Source organism: Lagenorhynchus albirostris, chromosome 14 (genome assembly GCF_949774975.1).
Source record: "Lagenorhynchus albirostris chromosome 14, mLagAlb1.1, whole genome shotgun sequence".
Taxonomy (NCBI): Eukaryota; Metazoa; Chordata; class Mammalia; order Artiodactyla; family Delphinidae; genus Lagenorhynchus; species Lagenorhynchus albirostris.
The window spans coordinates 12,815,090-12,830,992 of record NC_083108.1 but is presented as its reverse complement, the minus strand read 5'-3'; the positions used below and the strand labels follow the sequence as shown (position 1 = coordinate 12,830,992).

General features: G+C 41.4%; 1 protein-coding gene across 3 annotated transcripts in view; it reads left to right on the top strand.

The window, feature by feature from the left end:
- PHLPP1 (PH domain and leucine rich repeat protein phosphatase 1) overlaps nucleotides 1–15,903 on the top strand; it is a 212,502-nt gene that overhangs the window by 116,300 nt on the left and 80,299 nt on the right. The window lies entirely within an intron of this gene.

The window sequence follows — 15,903 nt, the reverse complement described above, 5'->3', positions numbered from 1 at the left end:
TCATTGGCATAATGGCAAGCCATTAAAGAGTTTTCTTCCAGAAGGTTCCATGATCTCACATCACATTGGCTGTTGTGTAGAGAATGGATTGTGGAGGGCAAGAATAGAAGCGGGGGGGCCTGACCGTCAAGAGGCTCTTGTGGTGTATTTTAGGCAAGAGGTGAAGGTGGAAATGGAGAGAAGTGAACAGATGTGTTTTGGGGATCAAGTGACAGGTTTACTGATAAATTACATAAAGAGCATGAGGAAAAGGGAAACATAAAAAATGGCTTCTAGGTTCTTTGAATTGCTGTGTAGATTGTAGCCTCAGTCAGAAACCATAGCACGAACTAGACTCCATATTTGCGCCTTGAAAACTAGCAAAATACAGTTCTTCACTTCAAAGAGCTTCTGTTCCTAGGGAGACAGCAGAGAGGTGGAGTGCAAGAGGAAGATTATTAAATATCTCTTAAATAAGGTGTGAAAAATGTTCATTTCTAACTTGTGGCAGGTGATTGTAAATGTCAAGTGTTAGCTTGGTTAGTACTCTTCCCTGTTGCTGGTTGGTTAATATGCCATTTCGATGGTCTAATAGGGTGGTGTCTCTGTAATGAGGCTGTCACTCCGATTATCCAAACCTTGAACTGGTTCAGACATCAGACCTCTCAGTAGGAGGGGGTGGGGGGGAGAACTGTGACACAGGAGCACATGATGGTGGCAGAATGAGGAACAGGAATGTTGGTGTGAGTTTCCCTTTTCCCTCATTATTGTGTGGCTGTTAGGAACCATCTGACAGGTACGTGCTGAAATGTAATGTAGCTACACACATGTACATACACAAGACTGCAGCTTACATTTCACACTCCCAGGAGGGAGGGGGGACTTTGAGTTAATTACCTTAGATTACTAGTATTAACAAGTACTCAACTGGTAGTTAACTGATATTAACTAGGACGAACTTGAATCAGAACCTTAACCTCCTTTCCCTTCAGAATGGCTCTGAATGTTTGGGGAGGCCAAATGGTGTAGGAGTAAAGAGTTTGAGTCTCAACTAAGGAGACCTGGGTTCTAACATTTACTGGCCGTGTGACTGTATCAAAGTTTGTAAATTTTAAGCCTTCTCGTTTGATTAAGGAAACAATAGTAGCCCTTACCTCCTAGTGCTTATATGAAATATGCGTGTCATGGACTTACACTGGCACATAGTGTGTGTATGACTGACTAAATAAACGCATAAATAAAAAATAATTTTATGACCATCACTCCTGCTATCATCACTGACTGGCTGGACAATATATATATTTCTTAATATTTTCTGTTTTTATGTTTATTGTAAGCATAAGACACACATATGCTTAGTTTATCTGAACAAGGAACATTCTGCTGCTCTTAACCAAGACAGCAGCCTTTTGGGGTAATTAAGCATGGCAGACATTGGGGAGAAAGAAGATTTCTTCCTGAAAAGTCAGGGGTAGGGGATAGAGGGCGAATATTTTAATAAATGCAGATTTTAGATACAGTGTCTTCCTTTTCGTCAACCCTAAAAACCAGATACACATTTCAAAAAATTTTAGAAGTTGTTATACTTAGTGAATTAAAGGGGAAATGAGTTATAAGGGTCTGATTAAAGAGGTTAGGTATTATAGGAGGAATAAGTGCGAGAACTCCCTATGTGGGTATGAAACCCATATAAAATATGGCCACACTCTTTAAACTTTGTATGTTAGTGTCTTTTCCTTTAACCCCACATCATGGGAGGGTAGGTTGGGGCTGCTGGAAAGAGGATTAGAACTCGGTCCCTTTGGGATAATGTGTGTATGGGAAGCGTGGAGTGGCACCGGCTGACCATCACAAGCCACTTCTGCTTCTGGCTTCTCCTTTCCATTCTGTTCTTCCTTATATGTAGGTCTTAGGAAGGTATACAGTTTAGTCACACTCAGGGTTACTATGGAAACAGTTTCTTTTTCTTTTCTTCTTATTGAGGAACAGAACATTCACAGAATGGATTGTCCATATCCTGATGTTTAAATGAGGATTCACTTTAATAACTATCTGAAAGAAAGACAAACCAACAACAGGAAGAAATATCTGAGTTTCTGATTCTTAATGACCATCCTCACCCCAGGGTGGGAAGACAAAAAGAAGCAAATTCCAGTGATTTTTGAATTAAAATGAATTAGATAATTAATTTAAAATAAAAATTCTTTATTTTCAGTTTATGCTTCTGGATCTTAGCTGCAAGAAAAATGTTATTCTTTGTTCCAGTTTTTTTAGTTGACTTTGTGAACGTATATAAAAGGTTATTAATTAGCCGCGTTCTACCAAGACAGGCTCTTATATACTTATTATTTTTTAAACTTAATCTTAGCCCTTAGTATTGCTTGCCAAAATAACACCCGAGGCTGTCCCTTTAGAGTTTTTAATTTGGAGCGGGTGTTAGTGGTAGTTGCTGTGGAAGAAATGGCTCCTTTGGGAGGATTACAATGTTGATTTTAAAGTCATCCCTGAAATACTAATGCACGGCACTCTTTAAAAATTCAGCAAACATCCTGTTGTATGCTGTGTAGAAAGGACCCTGCTAGCTCAACATGGGTACCTGTCCAGCGTGTCTTCAAAGTGGTTGGTGGGGCAGTGATGTGAGGGGCAGGGTAGTAGTTGAGGGAAGAACAGGAATTGCAGAAGCGCTCCAGTACTTCCATAAAGTACGAGTGACTTTACAGAAATGCTGCCCCGGCTGTCCCTCTTTGTGGCCCACTTTTTGGAGTACATTGGTTTTAGACATGTTGATTGATCCTGTGGATTCTCTTCAAAGTTAGTCTTCATGTGAATCTATAGCCTAAGTCGTACATATTTTTAATTTAAAGTCTTAGTCACTTCTGGGACACTGTATTGTCCCACATTAAAATCTGTTTCTTGATTTCAAGGAAGCTTAAAAGGGGATTTAGATCATTGATTTGGTGTTGTGCATGAATGTGGGGTTTTTTGTTTGTTTTTGTTGTTTTTTTCCATGTGAAAGGCATTTATTTCTTATTAATTAATTAAAGTATGCATGAATGTGTTCTTAACTTTTCATTATGGAAAATGTCAGATATTTAGAAGTAGAGATAATACACACATACCTATTACTCAGCTTCCCCAATTCTCAGCTTGTGGCCAGTTGTGTTATATGAATATGTTGTATGGCCCAGTGGTATAAGTTGACGCCTCATAAGGCCACTTAGTTTGTCCACATATCTCTTTCCTTGTTGATCAGTGGTTAACAGGCTGGCAGTTCCAGCCACGGTGGCTATCACAGTGCTTATCTCTCTGGCTATCTTTCTTTTAGTATTAATCATAGTATTTTAATTCTAGGCCATCATTTTTTTTTTTTAATTAAAAAAAAGTCACCACGTTGAAGTTGTGGTTGCTGTGATATTTTGGTTCACCCTTAACATGCATAGTGTAGGCAAGTCAGGGCAACATCTCATGCTGAATTAAAGATCACGTGAAATGATGAGTAAACATCACCCTTTAAATAAGAATAAGATATATGGCGAATCACAGTTGAACTTTTGCTTTCATGTGCTTAAAAAGAGTGTTTTATTGTCCAGATTTTACTCAAAGAATACTTCACTAATCACAGAGTCAAATCAATCTGGTGGAATAGGATTGTTTCCAGCATATAAATTTGTGTCATTTGATGTAGTTGCAAGAAACCCTTTAAGATCACTTAGTCATCTTTTGCACATATTTACACGTATTTTGTCTCTTAATTTGAAGTGTAATTTAGGGAGTGTTCTGCTTTTTGTCAGCATGGTTGGTCACTTGTCTTTTAGGGATTTTGCTGTTGCTGGTTACATTGGGGTTATAAGGGTAAGAAGCTGTGATCTCAATCCTGTTCTGCTAAGGAGTCCAGGGCTAAAAGGGGCTTTATTTTTGGAAACCCGCCCTTCACATTTTGTACCTATTCTTTAGATAAAGAATCAAGGGCCGTTTGACCATGACAATCTAGCAAGTCTATGGCAGAATCTGAAGTAGAATTGAGGGTCTGAGTGAAATGGATTTTAGTTTATAAAATGTCACCCCAATCCCTAGAGAATTGCTCTTGTACCAATTCTGTAGTGAAGATATGAGAAAAGTTTGGAAATTCAGTGTATGAAATATTTAGGTACAGGAAGCTTCAAGGAGGTAATGAGCAAGCTGAGTTTGAAGGATGAATAGGAGTTCACAACAAAGACAAGGGGAAAGAGCATTTCAAGGAGAGAGAAAATATCTACAAAGGTACAACTGTGTAAAATGTAAATGTGTAGTCATATCACAGATGTCTGAGCAATGTGAAAAAGGAAAAAATGGAAGCTAAAATTAAAAAGTACTGCCAAGGACTTCCCCGGTGGTGCAGTGGTTAAGAATCTGCCTGCCAGTGCAGGGGACATGGGTTCGATCCCTGGTCCGGGAAGATCCCACATGCCACGGAGCAGCTAAGCCTGTGAGCCATAACTACTGAGCCTGTGCTCTAGAGCTTGCGAGCCACAACTACTGAGCCCATGCACCGCAACTACTGAAGCCTGTGTGCCTAGAGCCCATGCTCCGCAACAAGAGAAGCCACCACAATGAGAAGCCTGTGCACTGCAACGAAGAGTAGGTCCCACTCGCCACAACTAGAGAAAGCCCACGCACAGCAACGAAGACCCAACACAGCCATAAAAAAAAAAAAAAAAAAATCTTAAAAAAAAAAAAGGACTGCCCATCTGGATAGTTTCCTGTTCATTCCATTTTATTTTCTTGGGAAAATTTGGCTATGTTACCAAACATCATAATTAACTTTCCAATATAGTTACACAAAAATTCATATTGTGGAATCTTTCCTTATTATACATATAAATAGTTTATGAAATTAGGGAATTTAGAAATTCTGCTTTGAATTTAAACTGAAGATAAAGTATTTTGGATTACATTAAATTTTGTTTTTCTAATACATAATACTGTGATTTAGTGAAAATATTAAAATGCTCTCTTTGCAATTATAATTATGCTTCATCTTATTTCCACATTGCTAATCCCTTCTTTTTTTTTCTATAGTAACTATTGGTTTTGAAATCCTAGTGAATATATTCCGAAAGAAGGGGTTTCTCCTTCATTCTAAGTCATTTCCATTTAAAATTATTTAAATTTATTTTCTTTAGAGTTTTTCAATCCACTTTTATACAAATGAAAAAGATACCTAGTTTGCTTACTGTATCCTGACAGAAGCAGCATGCTTTGTGAAACAGTTCTGACTTGTGTACTTTACATGTTAAACTCATCCCATGTGTCTCCATCTTCCCTTCTTCTGTCTTCCCACCCTCCCTCCCCTGTTCTGTCAACAGCTCTGTTGTTGGGGGTGGGCAGAAGGTAGTGAAGGGGGAATGAGAGAATATTTATTCCACCTTTTCTCTGTGCTAGGCATTCTTCTAGGCTCCACTTGTAGCGTCAGGACTTCAGCAAATGGAAGAAATGAGTTCCTCACGTGTATTTTATCTGTATGTTGTTATCTTTAGTAAAATACATTTTAGGTTTTAAGGGAGGAACATACAGCTGTGTTTTTTTTTTTGTTTTGTTTTAATAAATTTATTTATTTATTTACTTTTGGGTGCACTGGGTCTTCGTTGCTATGCACGGGCTATCTTTAGTTGTGGTGATCCGGGACTACTCTTCATTGCGGTGCGCGGGCTTCTCTTGTTGCGGAGCACGGGCTCTAGGCACGCGGGCCTCAGTAGTTGTGGTGCATGGGCTCAGAAGTCGTGGCTCGGGGGCGGTAGAGTGCAGGCTCAGTAGTTGTGGCGCACGGGCTCAGTTGCTCCACGGCATATGGGGTCCTCCCAGACCAGGGCTCGAACCCATATTCCCTGCATTGGCAGGTGGACTGCTAACCACTGTGCCACCAGGGAAGTCCCTACAGCTGTGTTTTAAAGTTACAGCACGTTATTTTAAGATTGGGAAAGGCCCTTGTAAAGTAGTCGCCCAAAAGGTAATATTAGTTTTCTGGAACAATTGCCTTAACAATTACTTGTCATTTTCTTTAAAAGTGTTCGTTAACCTTAAAAGTCTAGTCATCATCAAGTGGCTCTTAGTTGAGAGAATTAGAATTTAAGATTTGAGAAGGACCTTGTGGACTCCCAGACTTACCTCCCGCCTAGAAAAGGTCTACAGCCTTTCAGATACCTATAGTGTCTGACAAGACAGCTCTTCCTTAGAAGTGAGCTGAAGTCTCTATCCCTATGCCTTTGACTCACTGACCCTAGTTTTGCTCTCTGGTTTAACAAAAGGTAATCGTACTCACTCTCCTATTTGATAACCTCTAACTGGAAGTTTCTATGATTTCCATGCCCTCCCCCACCTCTTAGCAATCTACTTTTAGGAGAAACATGTCTGGTAATTCCCACAATTTCGTCATCACTTGGTTTCCAGATCCCTTCTCTTGCTTTTTCCTTTGGGCGCTCTGCAGTTTCTTGACATACCTGCATATACTATCTGATGAGCACAGAGTATGTGACCATGGTTTTCCTTGCTTTAGACATTATGTCCAAAGTGAGTTATTCATTCATGAGGTCAACATCAAAATAAAAAGACTCTTTGCTTTTCCCCCCAAATTGTTAATAGATATATTTTGTTAATAATAAAATCATTTAGCCAACTGAATTGATGCAGTAGTGACAACAAATAGTGATAACTAACATTTTGGTAACTTTTTTCTGTGTGCCAAGCGCTATTCTAGATGCTTTATAGTATCCCTGTGAGGTCGGTGCCCATAACATTGTGTGAGGTCGGGCTTTACAACAAAAGGAAATAACCTTTGAGGAGATATTATCATCTCCATTTTGCAGATGAGGGAACTGAGATGTAAAGTATCCAGCACTGCTTTATGCAGGGAGTTCCTCTTCCTTGCTTTTTCTTTAATTGTACTTCCAATGTTTTACAGTGGCCCGAAGGGGCAAAACAGAACAAGATTCAAATAATAACTGAGATTTACTGAAAATGTCAAAGAGAAGAGAAGTACTTCAAATACACAGCTGTCAGTAGAATCCAGGCAGCTCAGTATTAGAATAAAAGGTGATTTACCAGGCAGTGTATTGACTGGGGTGTGTTGCTAAGGACACTTGAGCATAGCCACTGATCACTGATCTTCTTAAATGATGACCAAGACGTATTTAGGAAATCTGAGATGCCTTCTGAGTCACCCAAAGCAAATTAAATTGGTTTCAGTGTTGAGGGGACTACTGTTGTCTAACTTCAAAAACTGGTCAAGTATTGCTATATCAGGAACTTAGCATATATGATTAACCAGATCTCTACATCTGATCGTCTTATATTTTGAAGTTAAATCATTTTAATCTGAGTGTTTAGACTAATGTAAAAATACATAGTATCTTAAGAGTTTAGTTTCCGTGATATATTTACTTGCCTTGGAAGACCCCAATATTTGTAACCCAGAGTATTGGATTATCTGCAACTGCTCTGAACAGTTAAATTCTTCTACTCACTGGTCTGATTTATTTTATAAAGTAAGGAATACTGGAATAATTGAAAAAATATCAGTGAACTCTCTATGTTAAACATACCAGACCTTGTATGTTAGACTGGTACTTAACCAGTGAGGTGTATGTGTCATTTGTATTTTAAATGGAAAACAAGTAGCCTGTTTCTAAGAGAGCATCATATAAGTGTGCATTTATGTTACTTCTTTTAATAGAAAATTAGAATGTAAGTTTTTTGTGGTTAGCAATCTTTTCCCTTCTCTTTTGCCGAGGAGATGCTCCCTTTGGGGGCTGCCGTGATGGAGCTCGGAGACACTCTCAGGTGGTCATATTCTAAAGAGCTTGTTTACACATATTTTGCTAATAAGGAAATGAGGAAGGAACTCTGAGTTCAGATTTGATCTCCACCCAAGCCAAGCTCTATTTTTCTGTTCTTACTGAGAAACACAATGGGCTTTGTGTGTGTGGAAGGAAGATAACTGTTAGAGGAACACGGTTAGTGATTCTGGAGGCCGCGAGTGCCATCTTCTCCGAGCCTCTCACACTCAGAGAGGGTGAGGTGCCAGGTGTGCGTTTCTAGTTTAGGCTGTACCACGAGCTCATGGGGCACATCCTGCAGCTCTGCCTGCTCCTGATGGTGGGGTGCCAGTCTCTGCAATGGTGCCGGGGAATACCCGCCCATCTTGGCGCGTGAGGGGACCGTCAGTGCTGGAATGGCCTGGGGAGCTCTGGGGTTTGTGTTCTCTGCTCTGTGTGTCCCTACCGCACCACTGCATGTGCATTTTGGAATTATACTTGTTAGATGTCTGTGCCTTCAAGGGACCCATTTTTTGAAGACGAAATGTGCATCTCTCCAATATCAAGTCCAGTGTCTGTTTCATAAAGGCAAATGGTAGATCCATGTTGAAAGGTGCACTCATCCCCTCCACTCACCTGCAAAGAGAAGTCGGGACGCCTAGGAGGAACTCTTAGTCTAAATTTCTCGATATTGTTTTTCTTTATTGTTATAGTCTGGTGCTTTTACAGTGAGCCGTGTGTTTTATTTATTTGTTTGCTTATATGTCAATCAGTCATCTATCTAACGCTTCTCTTTTCTTTCTTGCTCTCTTTTTCTGTCTCTCTTCCCCGCCCCCCAACCCCACCCCCCCCCCCCCCCCCCCCGCCTTCCTTCTTTCCTTTTCCAGCCTGCAGCTTTCTCCATACTCTTTTTTTTTTTTTTTTTTTTTTTTTTGCAGTATGCGGGCCTCTCCCTGTTGTGGCCTCTCCCGTTGTGGAGTACAGTCTCCTGACACGCAGGCTCAGCGGCCATGGCTCACGGGCCCAGCCGCTCAGCGGCATGTGGGATCTTCCCGGACCGGGGCACGAGCCTGTGTCCCCTGCCTCGGCAGGTGGACTCTCAACCACTGTGCCACCAGAGAAGCCCTCTCCATACTCTTTTATTCTTTGGTCCCTTAACGATGTTTTAACTGGTACCTTATAGTTTTAGTAAGACTAATCTTAAAATCGTAGTCCCCTCCCTTCCCTGAATAATTTGCCCTCAGAGAGTTCCATCTCTCATTTTTGTCTGTCAGTGATAGACTCTCCACATCTTCTTGTTTGTCTTCATTGATTTGGTTACATCTGGTGGTTTGGAATGGTGTGTAAAATTGTGTATTTTATTTCTTGGGTTTAAAATTTTTTCATATCATTTACTCATTTAAGGCAAAGAAATGATAAAATACCAGAATTCCACGTAGAATTTACTAAGTCCCAAATTGGCAGTTTGATGTGCCCCTATTCGGACATTATTAATATATATATTGTAATTAATTTTATAGGAAGGTTTTCTGCTTCTGCTGTTAAACAGATTGTATAAAATGTTAATTAGTACAGGATCGAGAAATGAGATGTCATTGTGAAAATGTCTGCAGTCAAGTTAAGGCATTTCCTATATTTGTAGAATTTTTTTAAAGAAATGATTGCATGTTTTGGAGCAGTGGCAGCTTAAAGTTTATTAAAATTGGAAATTTTTTGTTTGATATTATTATAAAACTTTATTGATGAGGATGAAATTGAAAGTAAGTCATTAGAGTGCTTAGCTAAGAAAGATGAATAAACTCTATTCTAAATTTATATTCTCCAACTTCATGTCTTCCCAAAGCATTTTTGGGGGATGAGAATTAAAACTAAGTCAGTTGAGGTTAAGAATTTTTTACAGAAGCTTGGTAAACTCCCCAGAGACTATCCCTGTAGCCAGGGCATAGTTTCCCAAACCACTAAAGGCTAGGCCAGAGCAATTAATGACTCATAATGCCAGTTTACAGCAGTATTTTACTTTGCACAAGCGGAATTATTTGTGCTATTTCAGCTGCTTTGACCAAGCCTTTCAGAATCATTTTGTTCAATTTTGAGCATGCTTTGCACATAATAAGGATAAATACCACTTCACTAAAGTATAGTGGGGACAAAAAAATCACGTGAATGTTATTCTGAACTTTCCGTTGCTTATAAAAGAAGATTGTGCACTAAGTGAACATCAGGAATAATGTGAGTAATACAGAGTGCAGTCCTGTTGCAAGGGGAGATGATAATTTTGAAAGCACGGAGGGGATAGGTTAGGGCTAGGATAGATACATTGGTTTAGAAATGCAACCCAGCTAGACTCAGAGCAGAGATACTTGATACAAGTGGGCTAACGGTTGGTAAAGAAACGACTCAGGAAAGTGTCAAGCTGAGTAGGATGTTAGACCTGTGTAGAAGCCCAGTAGGTAATCTGGAAAGTTTGTTGTTCACATTATCATTTTTATGGTTACTCTGCAATGGTCTTTGGGGGAAATATTTTGAGGGCCCAATGAGCTTTTGGTTCATATGTGTTCACAAGTCATTTGGAAAAGAAGACAACGTGAGCCAGTGGTTGGGATTCATATTCATTTTAATGTATCTCCGAAAGTATAGCCGTTTATGGGGGAAAAAAATCCCATTTGATTTACTAACTCTAAATTATTAGCCTTAAAATTTTTTGTTGTTGTTAATATAAACTAGCACTGATTTCCCAAGCCATGGTTACTTAACTGATCTTCTAAAACTTGAATCCATTCATGTGCAGTTCATTGATCGGTCTGTGAGGGATGACATCAAATGGTCTTTGCTCTGGGCTGAGGGTTATGTTAGGATTTGATTGTGGCAGTTAGAGCAGCCTCCCTTTGGGTAGGACTTGAACTGTGTTGGGGCCCTGACTCCATGGCATATGCTGTCATTCAGACTCTGCTGCTGCTTTGACTGTGTGACCTTGGGCACACCCTTTAACCTTCATCTTTGAGATGGGGATAAGTCCTTACTATGCTGAGTTATTGTGAAGATTAAACTTAACATTACATCTAAAGAAGAGTGCCCCTTAAATGTTAGCTGCTATTATCATTGTTATTACTATTAGGAAAAAAGCTAGAATAATAAAAGGCTACTTGCTCTGAGGTGTATACAGGTGGCTTTCTCTTTTTTTTAATTTCTTATCTTGAGGAGGATGTTAGTTTTAACAGGTGCTATATAGGTGGGTCACAGCCTCTTTGGGTAGCCCTTTTGGTAGTTTTTTTCATTGGGGAGTCCAGCAAAACCTCTTTGTGGTGGTGTCCTTACGTGCCCAGGCTGATCTGGGGGAAAGCGTTTAAATCTCCCCTTTGTTTCAGGGCGTGGGACTGGGCAGAGGTGCAGCTAGTGGTAGTAGCTCTTGTGGTCGCCTTGGCTGCTCACCGCCCCACTGCCATCACGGCTTGTCTAATTTCTGTTCTCGCTGTCCCTGTTCCCCATTCTGCTGCGACTCCCACAGACCACGTTTGCTTGCTGTAGCTTTGTTACTGTGCTTTCCTCCCCCTTGTTTGCAGCAGGAACAGCTTGCGGTCCAGAATGAGGAAAGAAATCAAATACGACTTGACATTTAGTCATTATCTTGTAGCTGTCCAAAGAGAGTATTCAGTATGATGCTTCAGCTGAAATGGAATGTGTCCTCTACAGAGTAGTCCCCACATGGAGGAATACACCAGATGGGTCAGATGCAAACTGGTGAGAAAGGAAGGGTTGTAAAGTATCCCCTGTCATTCTTCCAGCCAGTACTTCCTGAGGGTCGTCCTAAGTGCTGAGCACAGGGCACATTGTGAACAAAATAGGCCCAAATCCTTTCTTTATAAGCTTACAGTCAGAGACAGAGACTCTTCTGGAACCTTTCCACGACGGCCCATTTTGCTCACATGAAAAACCAGAATCTTTTTTTTTTTTTTTAATTTATTGTATTTATTTTTGGCTGCGTTGGGTCTTCATTGCTGCTCCTGGGCTTTCTCTAGTTGCGGCGAGCGGAGGCTACTCTGTGTTGCAGTGCGTGGGCTTCTCATTGCGGTGGCTTCTCTTGTTGCGGAGCACGGGCTCTAGGCGCACGGGCTTCAGTAGTTGTGGCACACGGGCTCAGTAGTTGTGGCTCACAGGCTCTAGAGCGCAGGCTCAGTAGTTGTGGCTCACAGGCTTATTAGTTGCTCCGCGGCATGTGGGATCTTCCCGGACCAGGGCTGGAACCCATGTACCCTGCATTGGCAGGCGGATTCTTAACCACTGCGCCACCAGCGAAACCCAAAAAGCCAGAGTCTTTACAATAATCTAAAAGGCGGTGCAAGATGTGCTCCCCCCGCAACCCCCTTACCTTTCTGACCTCATCACAGGTCACTCTCCCCTGTTTTAACTGGTCTTCATGCTGTTCTTAGAACAGACCAGACACACTCCTTTTTCAGGGCCTTTACACTGGCTACTTCCTCTGCCTGGAGTGTTCTTCTAGATAAATGCTTTCAGCTAACTTCCTCATGTCCTTCAGGTCTAAATGCCACCTTTTAGGTGAGGCCTATCCTGACCAGCCTATATAAATTACAACCTACAACCTTCCCAACAATCCTGACCCCTTTTTCCTTGCTCTATTTTTTCCATAGTAGTTACCAATTTTTAACATATAATATACTTATTTGTGAGATATGTTTAATGAGGGCAGGGATCTTCTTATTGTTTACTGAAGCATACTGAGTGCTTACCTAGGTCAGTAATAGGCATATAGTTGGTATTCAATAAACATGTTGAATGAATGAAAATGAAAAGTACTATGGAAAAGAATTAAGAAGGGTGTACTAGTTTCCTATGGCTGTTGTTAAAAATTACCAAAACTTTGATGGCTTAAGACAACAGAAATTTATTCTCTCACAGTTCTGGAGGCCAGAAGTTCAAAATCAAGGTGTCAGCAGGACTGTGCTCCTTTTGAAGGCTCTAGGGAAGAATCTATTCCTTGCCTCTTCCAACTTCTGGTGGCTCTAAGCGTTTTTTAGCTTGTGGCCCACATCAGTCACTGCCTCTGTGGTCACATTGCCTTCTCTTCTCTCTCAAAATTCCCTCTGCCTGTCTTATGAAGATGCATGTAATTGTATTTAGGGCCCTTCCAGATAATCCAGGATAAGCACCTCCTCTCAAGATCCTTAATCACATCTTTTGTCATGTAAGATAATATCCACTCTTTTGCCATGTAAACTAATATTCACAGATTCTGGGAATTAGTACGTGAACATACCTTCTGGGGGGCCGCCATTCAGCCCACTACAAAGGGTTGGGATCCTTACGGGGGAAGAATCATCTCTGATGCACCACGTAGTATAACACAAGGATACGAGGAAAGCCAGGAGACGGCAATCATCCATTTCACCCCTTTTTACTGAAATTTTCATTGAGATTACATTTTTTTTTTCCAATTAAACACACAGAAGAGCACAAAGAATAATATTACAATTTCCACGCACTGGTCTTGGCCTCCCCAGTTATTAACATACTGACATAGTTCCTCCATATCTTCCATTCTTTTCTCTTTCTTCCATTCTTATTATAAGTAAATCACATCACAGCTGAATTCCAAATCCCCTATGCTCCCATTCCTGTTTCCATTTCCCGCCCTGCTCATCTAGAGGCCGTCACTGTCGTTGATTTGGCACATGCCCAATGCATAGTGTGTAGCTTTACTGCACATACAACCATTCATACATAATATACGGAGTTGTGTGTGTTTATCTTAAACATGTTCTTCATACATGGCCTTATAGTGTATGTCATATTCTGCAGCTGGCTTTTTTTTTTTTAATCAATCCAGGTTGATACATACAAATCTAGTTCAGTCGTTTTTTTTTTGGTACGCGGGCCTCTCACTGTTGTGGCCTCTCCCGCTGCGGAGCACAGGCTCCGGACGCGCAGGCTCATTGGCCATGGCTCACGGGCCCAGCTGCTCCGCGGCATGTGGGATCTTCCCGGACCGGGGCACGAACCCGTGTCCCCTGCATCGGCAGGCAGACTCTCAACCGCTGCGCCACCAGGGAAGCCCTAGTTCAGTCATTTTAACTGCAGTTCTAAGTGGCAGTTTCTCTCTCTCTCTTGGCTTTAGAATGTATATCCCAGAGAAGGCCTTTGATTAGCCTAGCCTGGGTCACATGCCAGTACCCGTTGGATCAATTTGTGGGTTCAGCACTGGGGGGCTTTGATTGCTCGAGTTGGGAATACATGCCTGCTGCTGTAGCCATAGGGTCAGCCTACTCTGCCACTCTCGTCAGAATCACATGCATTTGAAGGATTGTTATAGAAGGAAGTGGAAAAGGATTTGGGGCCGACAGAAACACAGATTGCCACTTGAGTTTCAGCCCTGAGCTTGGACATCAGGTCCTCTGGGAAGCCTTCCCTGACTCCTTAGATTGTGCTCTGTGCCCTTGCACTTAGTATATTGTCAAGTAGTATGTTAATTCACCTCTCCTTGAGGTGCACTCCTTTAGGGCGGACTGTATCTGTCTTGTTTCACTCCTGTACCTCAGGAAATGGAAGGTCTGACACACCATTCCCTCCTCACCACATATTTTTGCCTGAGTGATTCCACCGAGTATAACTTACAACCTCACTTCCCGTGAATGGGTTCCTGCCAGGGAATCTTGTGTGGCTGTGACATGTTTGCACCTACCTTTCTGCCCATTAAATTCTGGCTTTTTTTCACATCATTTGGTTTGTGTGGGTGACTTGGCCTGTTTTGGATTTTCTTTTTCTTATTTAATAGTGAAAATTCAAGGAAAGATGAAATTGCTAAAATGCAAACTCAGGCTTCCTTTGTAAAATCTTTAGAGTTGAGCCCTGCCAGGCCTTTTTCATCCCACTGTCCTCTCAGCTTTCATGTGTGCACGGCAATTTCTTTCTAACCTCAGACATGCCATCAGCAGAATGTGTTTTATGCAAAGTTACTTCTGAATACCTTCTTTAGCATCAGGAGAATGTGGATTCCAATGGGTATAAGATGTATTTGGAAGTAGTCGTAGCAATCATAAATGGTCATAGCAGTCACAAATTATTGAGTGCTTTTTCTGACCAGGCATGGAGATGGAGGTGTCATCTTTATGCCTGTTATACAGGTGAGAAAATGGGAGCTTGGAGAGCTCAGTGATGCACTCAAGTTTTCTCAGCTCCTGAGTGGTAGAGCCGGGATGCGAATCCACACACTGACACCAGAGCCACACTCCTAAGGACCATGTTCTGCTGCTTTTTATAATCATGAAAGAGGAAAGCTGGGGTTTGATATGTAAAATAGATAGCTAGTGGGAAGCAGCTGCATGGCACAGGGAGATCAGCTTTGTGACCACCTAGAGGGAGGGAGGGAGACGCAAGAGGGAGGAGATATGGGGATACATGTATATGTATAGCTGATTCACTTTGTTATACAGAAGAAACTAACACACCACTGTAAAGCAATTATACTCCAAAAAAGATGTTTAAAAAAAAAAAAAAAGCTGGTCAGCTGGGGTTTGGTAATAGAAAAGGACATCGAACAGATCACAAATAAGGAATGGAGTTTTTGCCATAAAGCTTTGATAAAGATAAAGAGCACGAGGAGGAATCAACCCAGATCTTGGAACAGTAACCCCACAGCCTCTGTGAGGGAGGAAGGAGCCAAGGTGTGTGTACGCGGGCCTGAAGCCATGTGCCGCGGCATAACCTGGCGCCACAGTCCCTGGAACGTGGGAGAGAGAATACACGCTGCCCAACGCTTTTTCTGCTTCCCGCATGCCCTGTAGCCCTGGGACTCTGGCTGTCATAGGAGCCATTTAACCGGGAAAACTTTGAATATGTGGATAAACATTTAGACATAAAACAAATTCCACTTAGAATACCTATGTGAAGCAAAATGGAAACTGTGGGAGAGGCAACGCGAGAAATTCACAGCAGGCAAGCAGTGGAATCTGATTATATGCTACCACTATTATTAAAGATATGTACAAGGCCACTGATCCTGCGTTTCTTTGTGCTGTTTTAAATCAGTATATACAAGGGCTTTCGTAGGTTCTGTGTAGATCTCAGTGTCTATCTCCCAACCCTGTATTTACTCTAAAGTCTTGTATTATTTAGCTCTGAA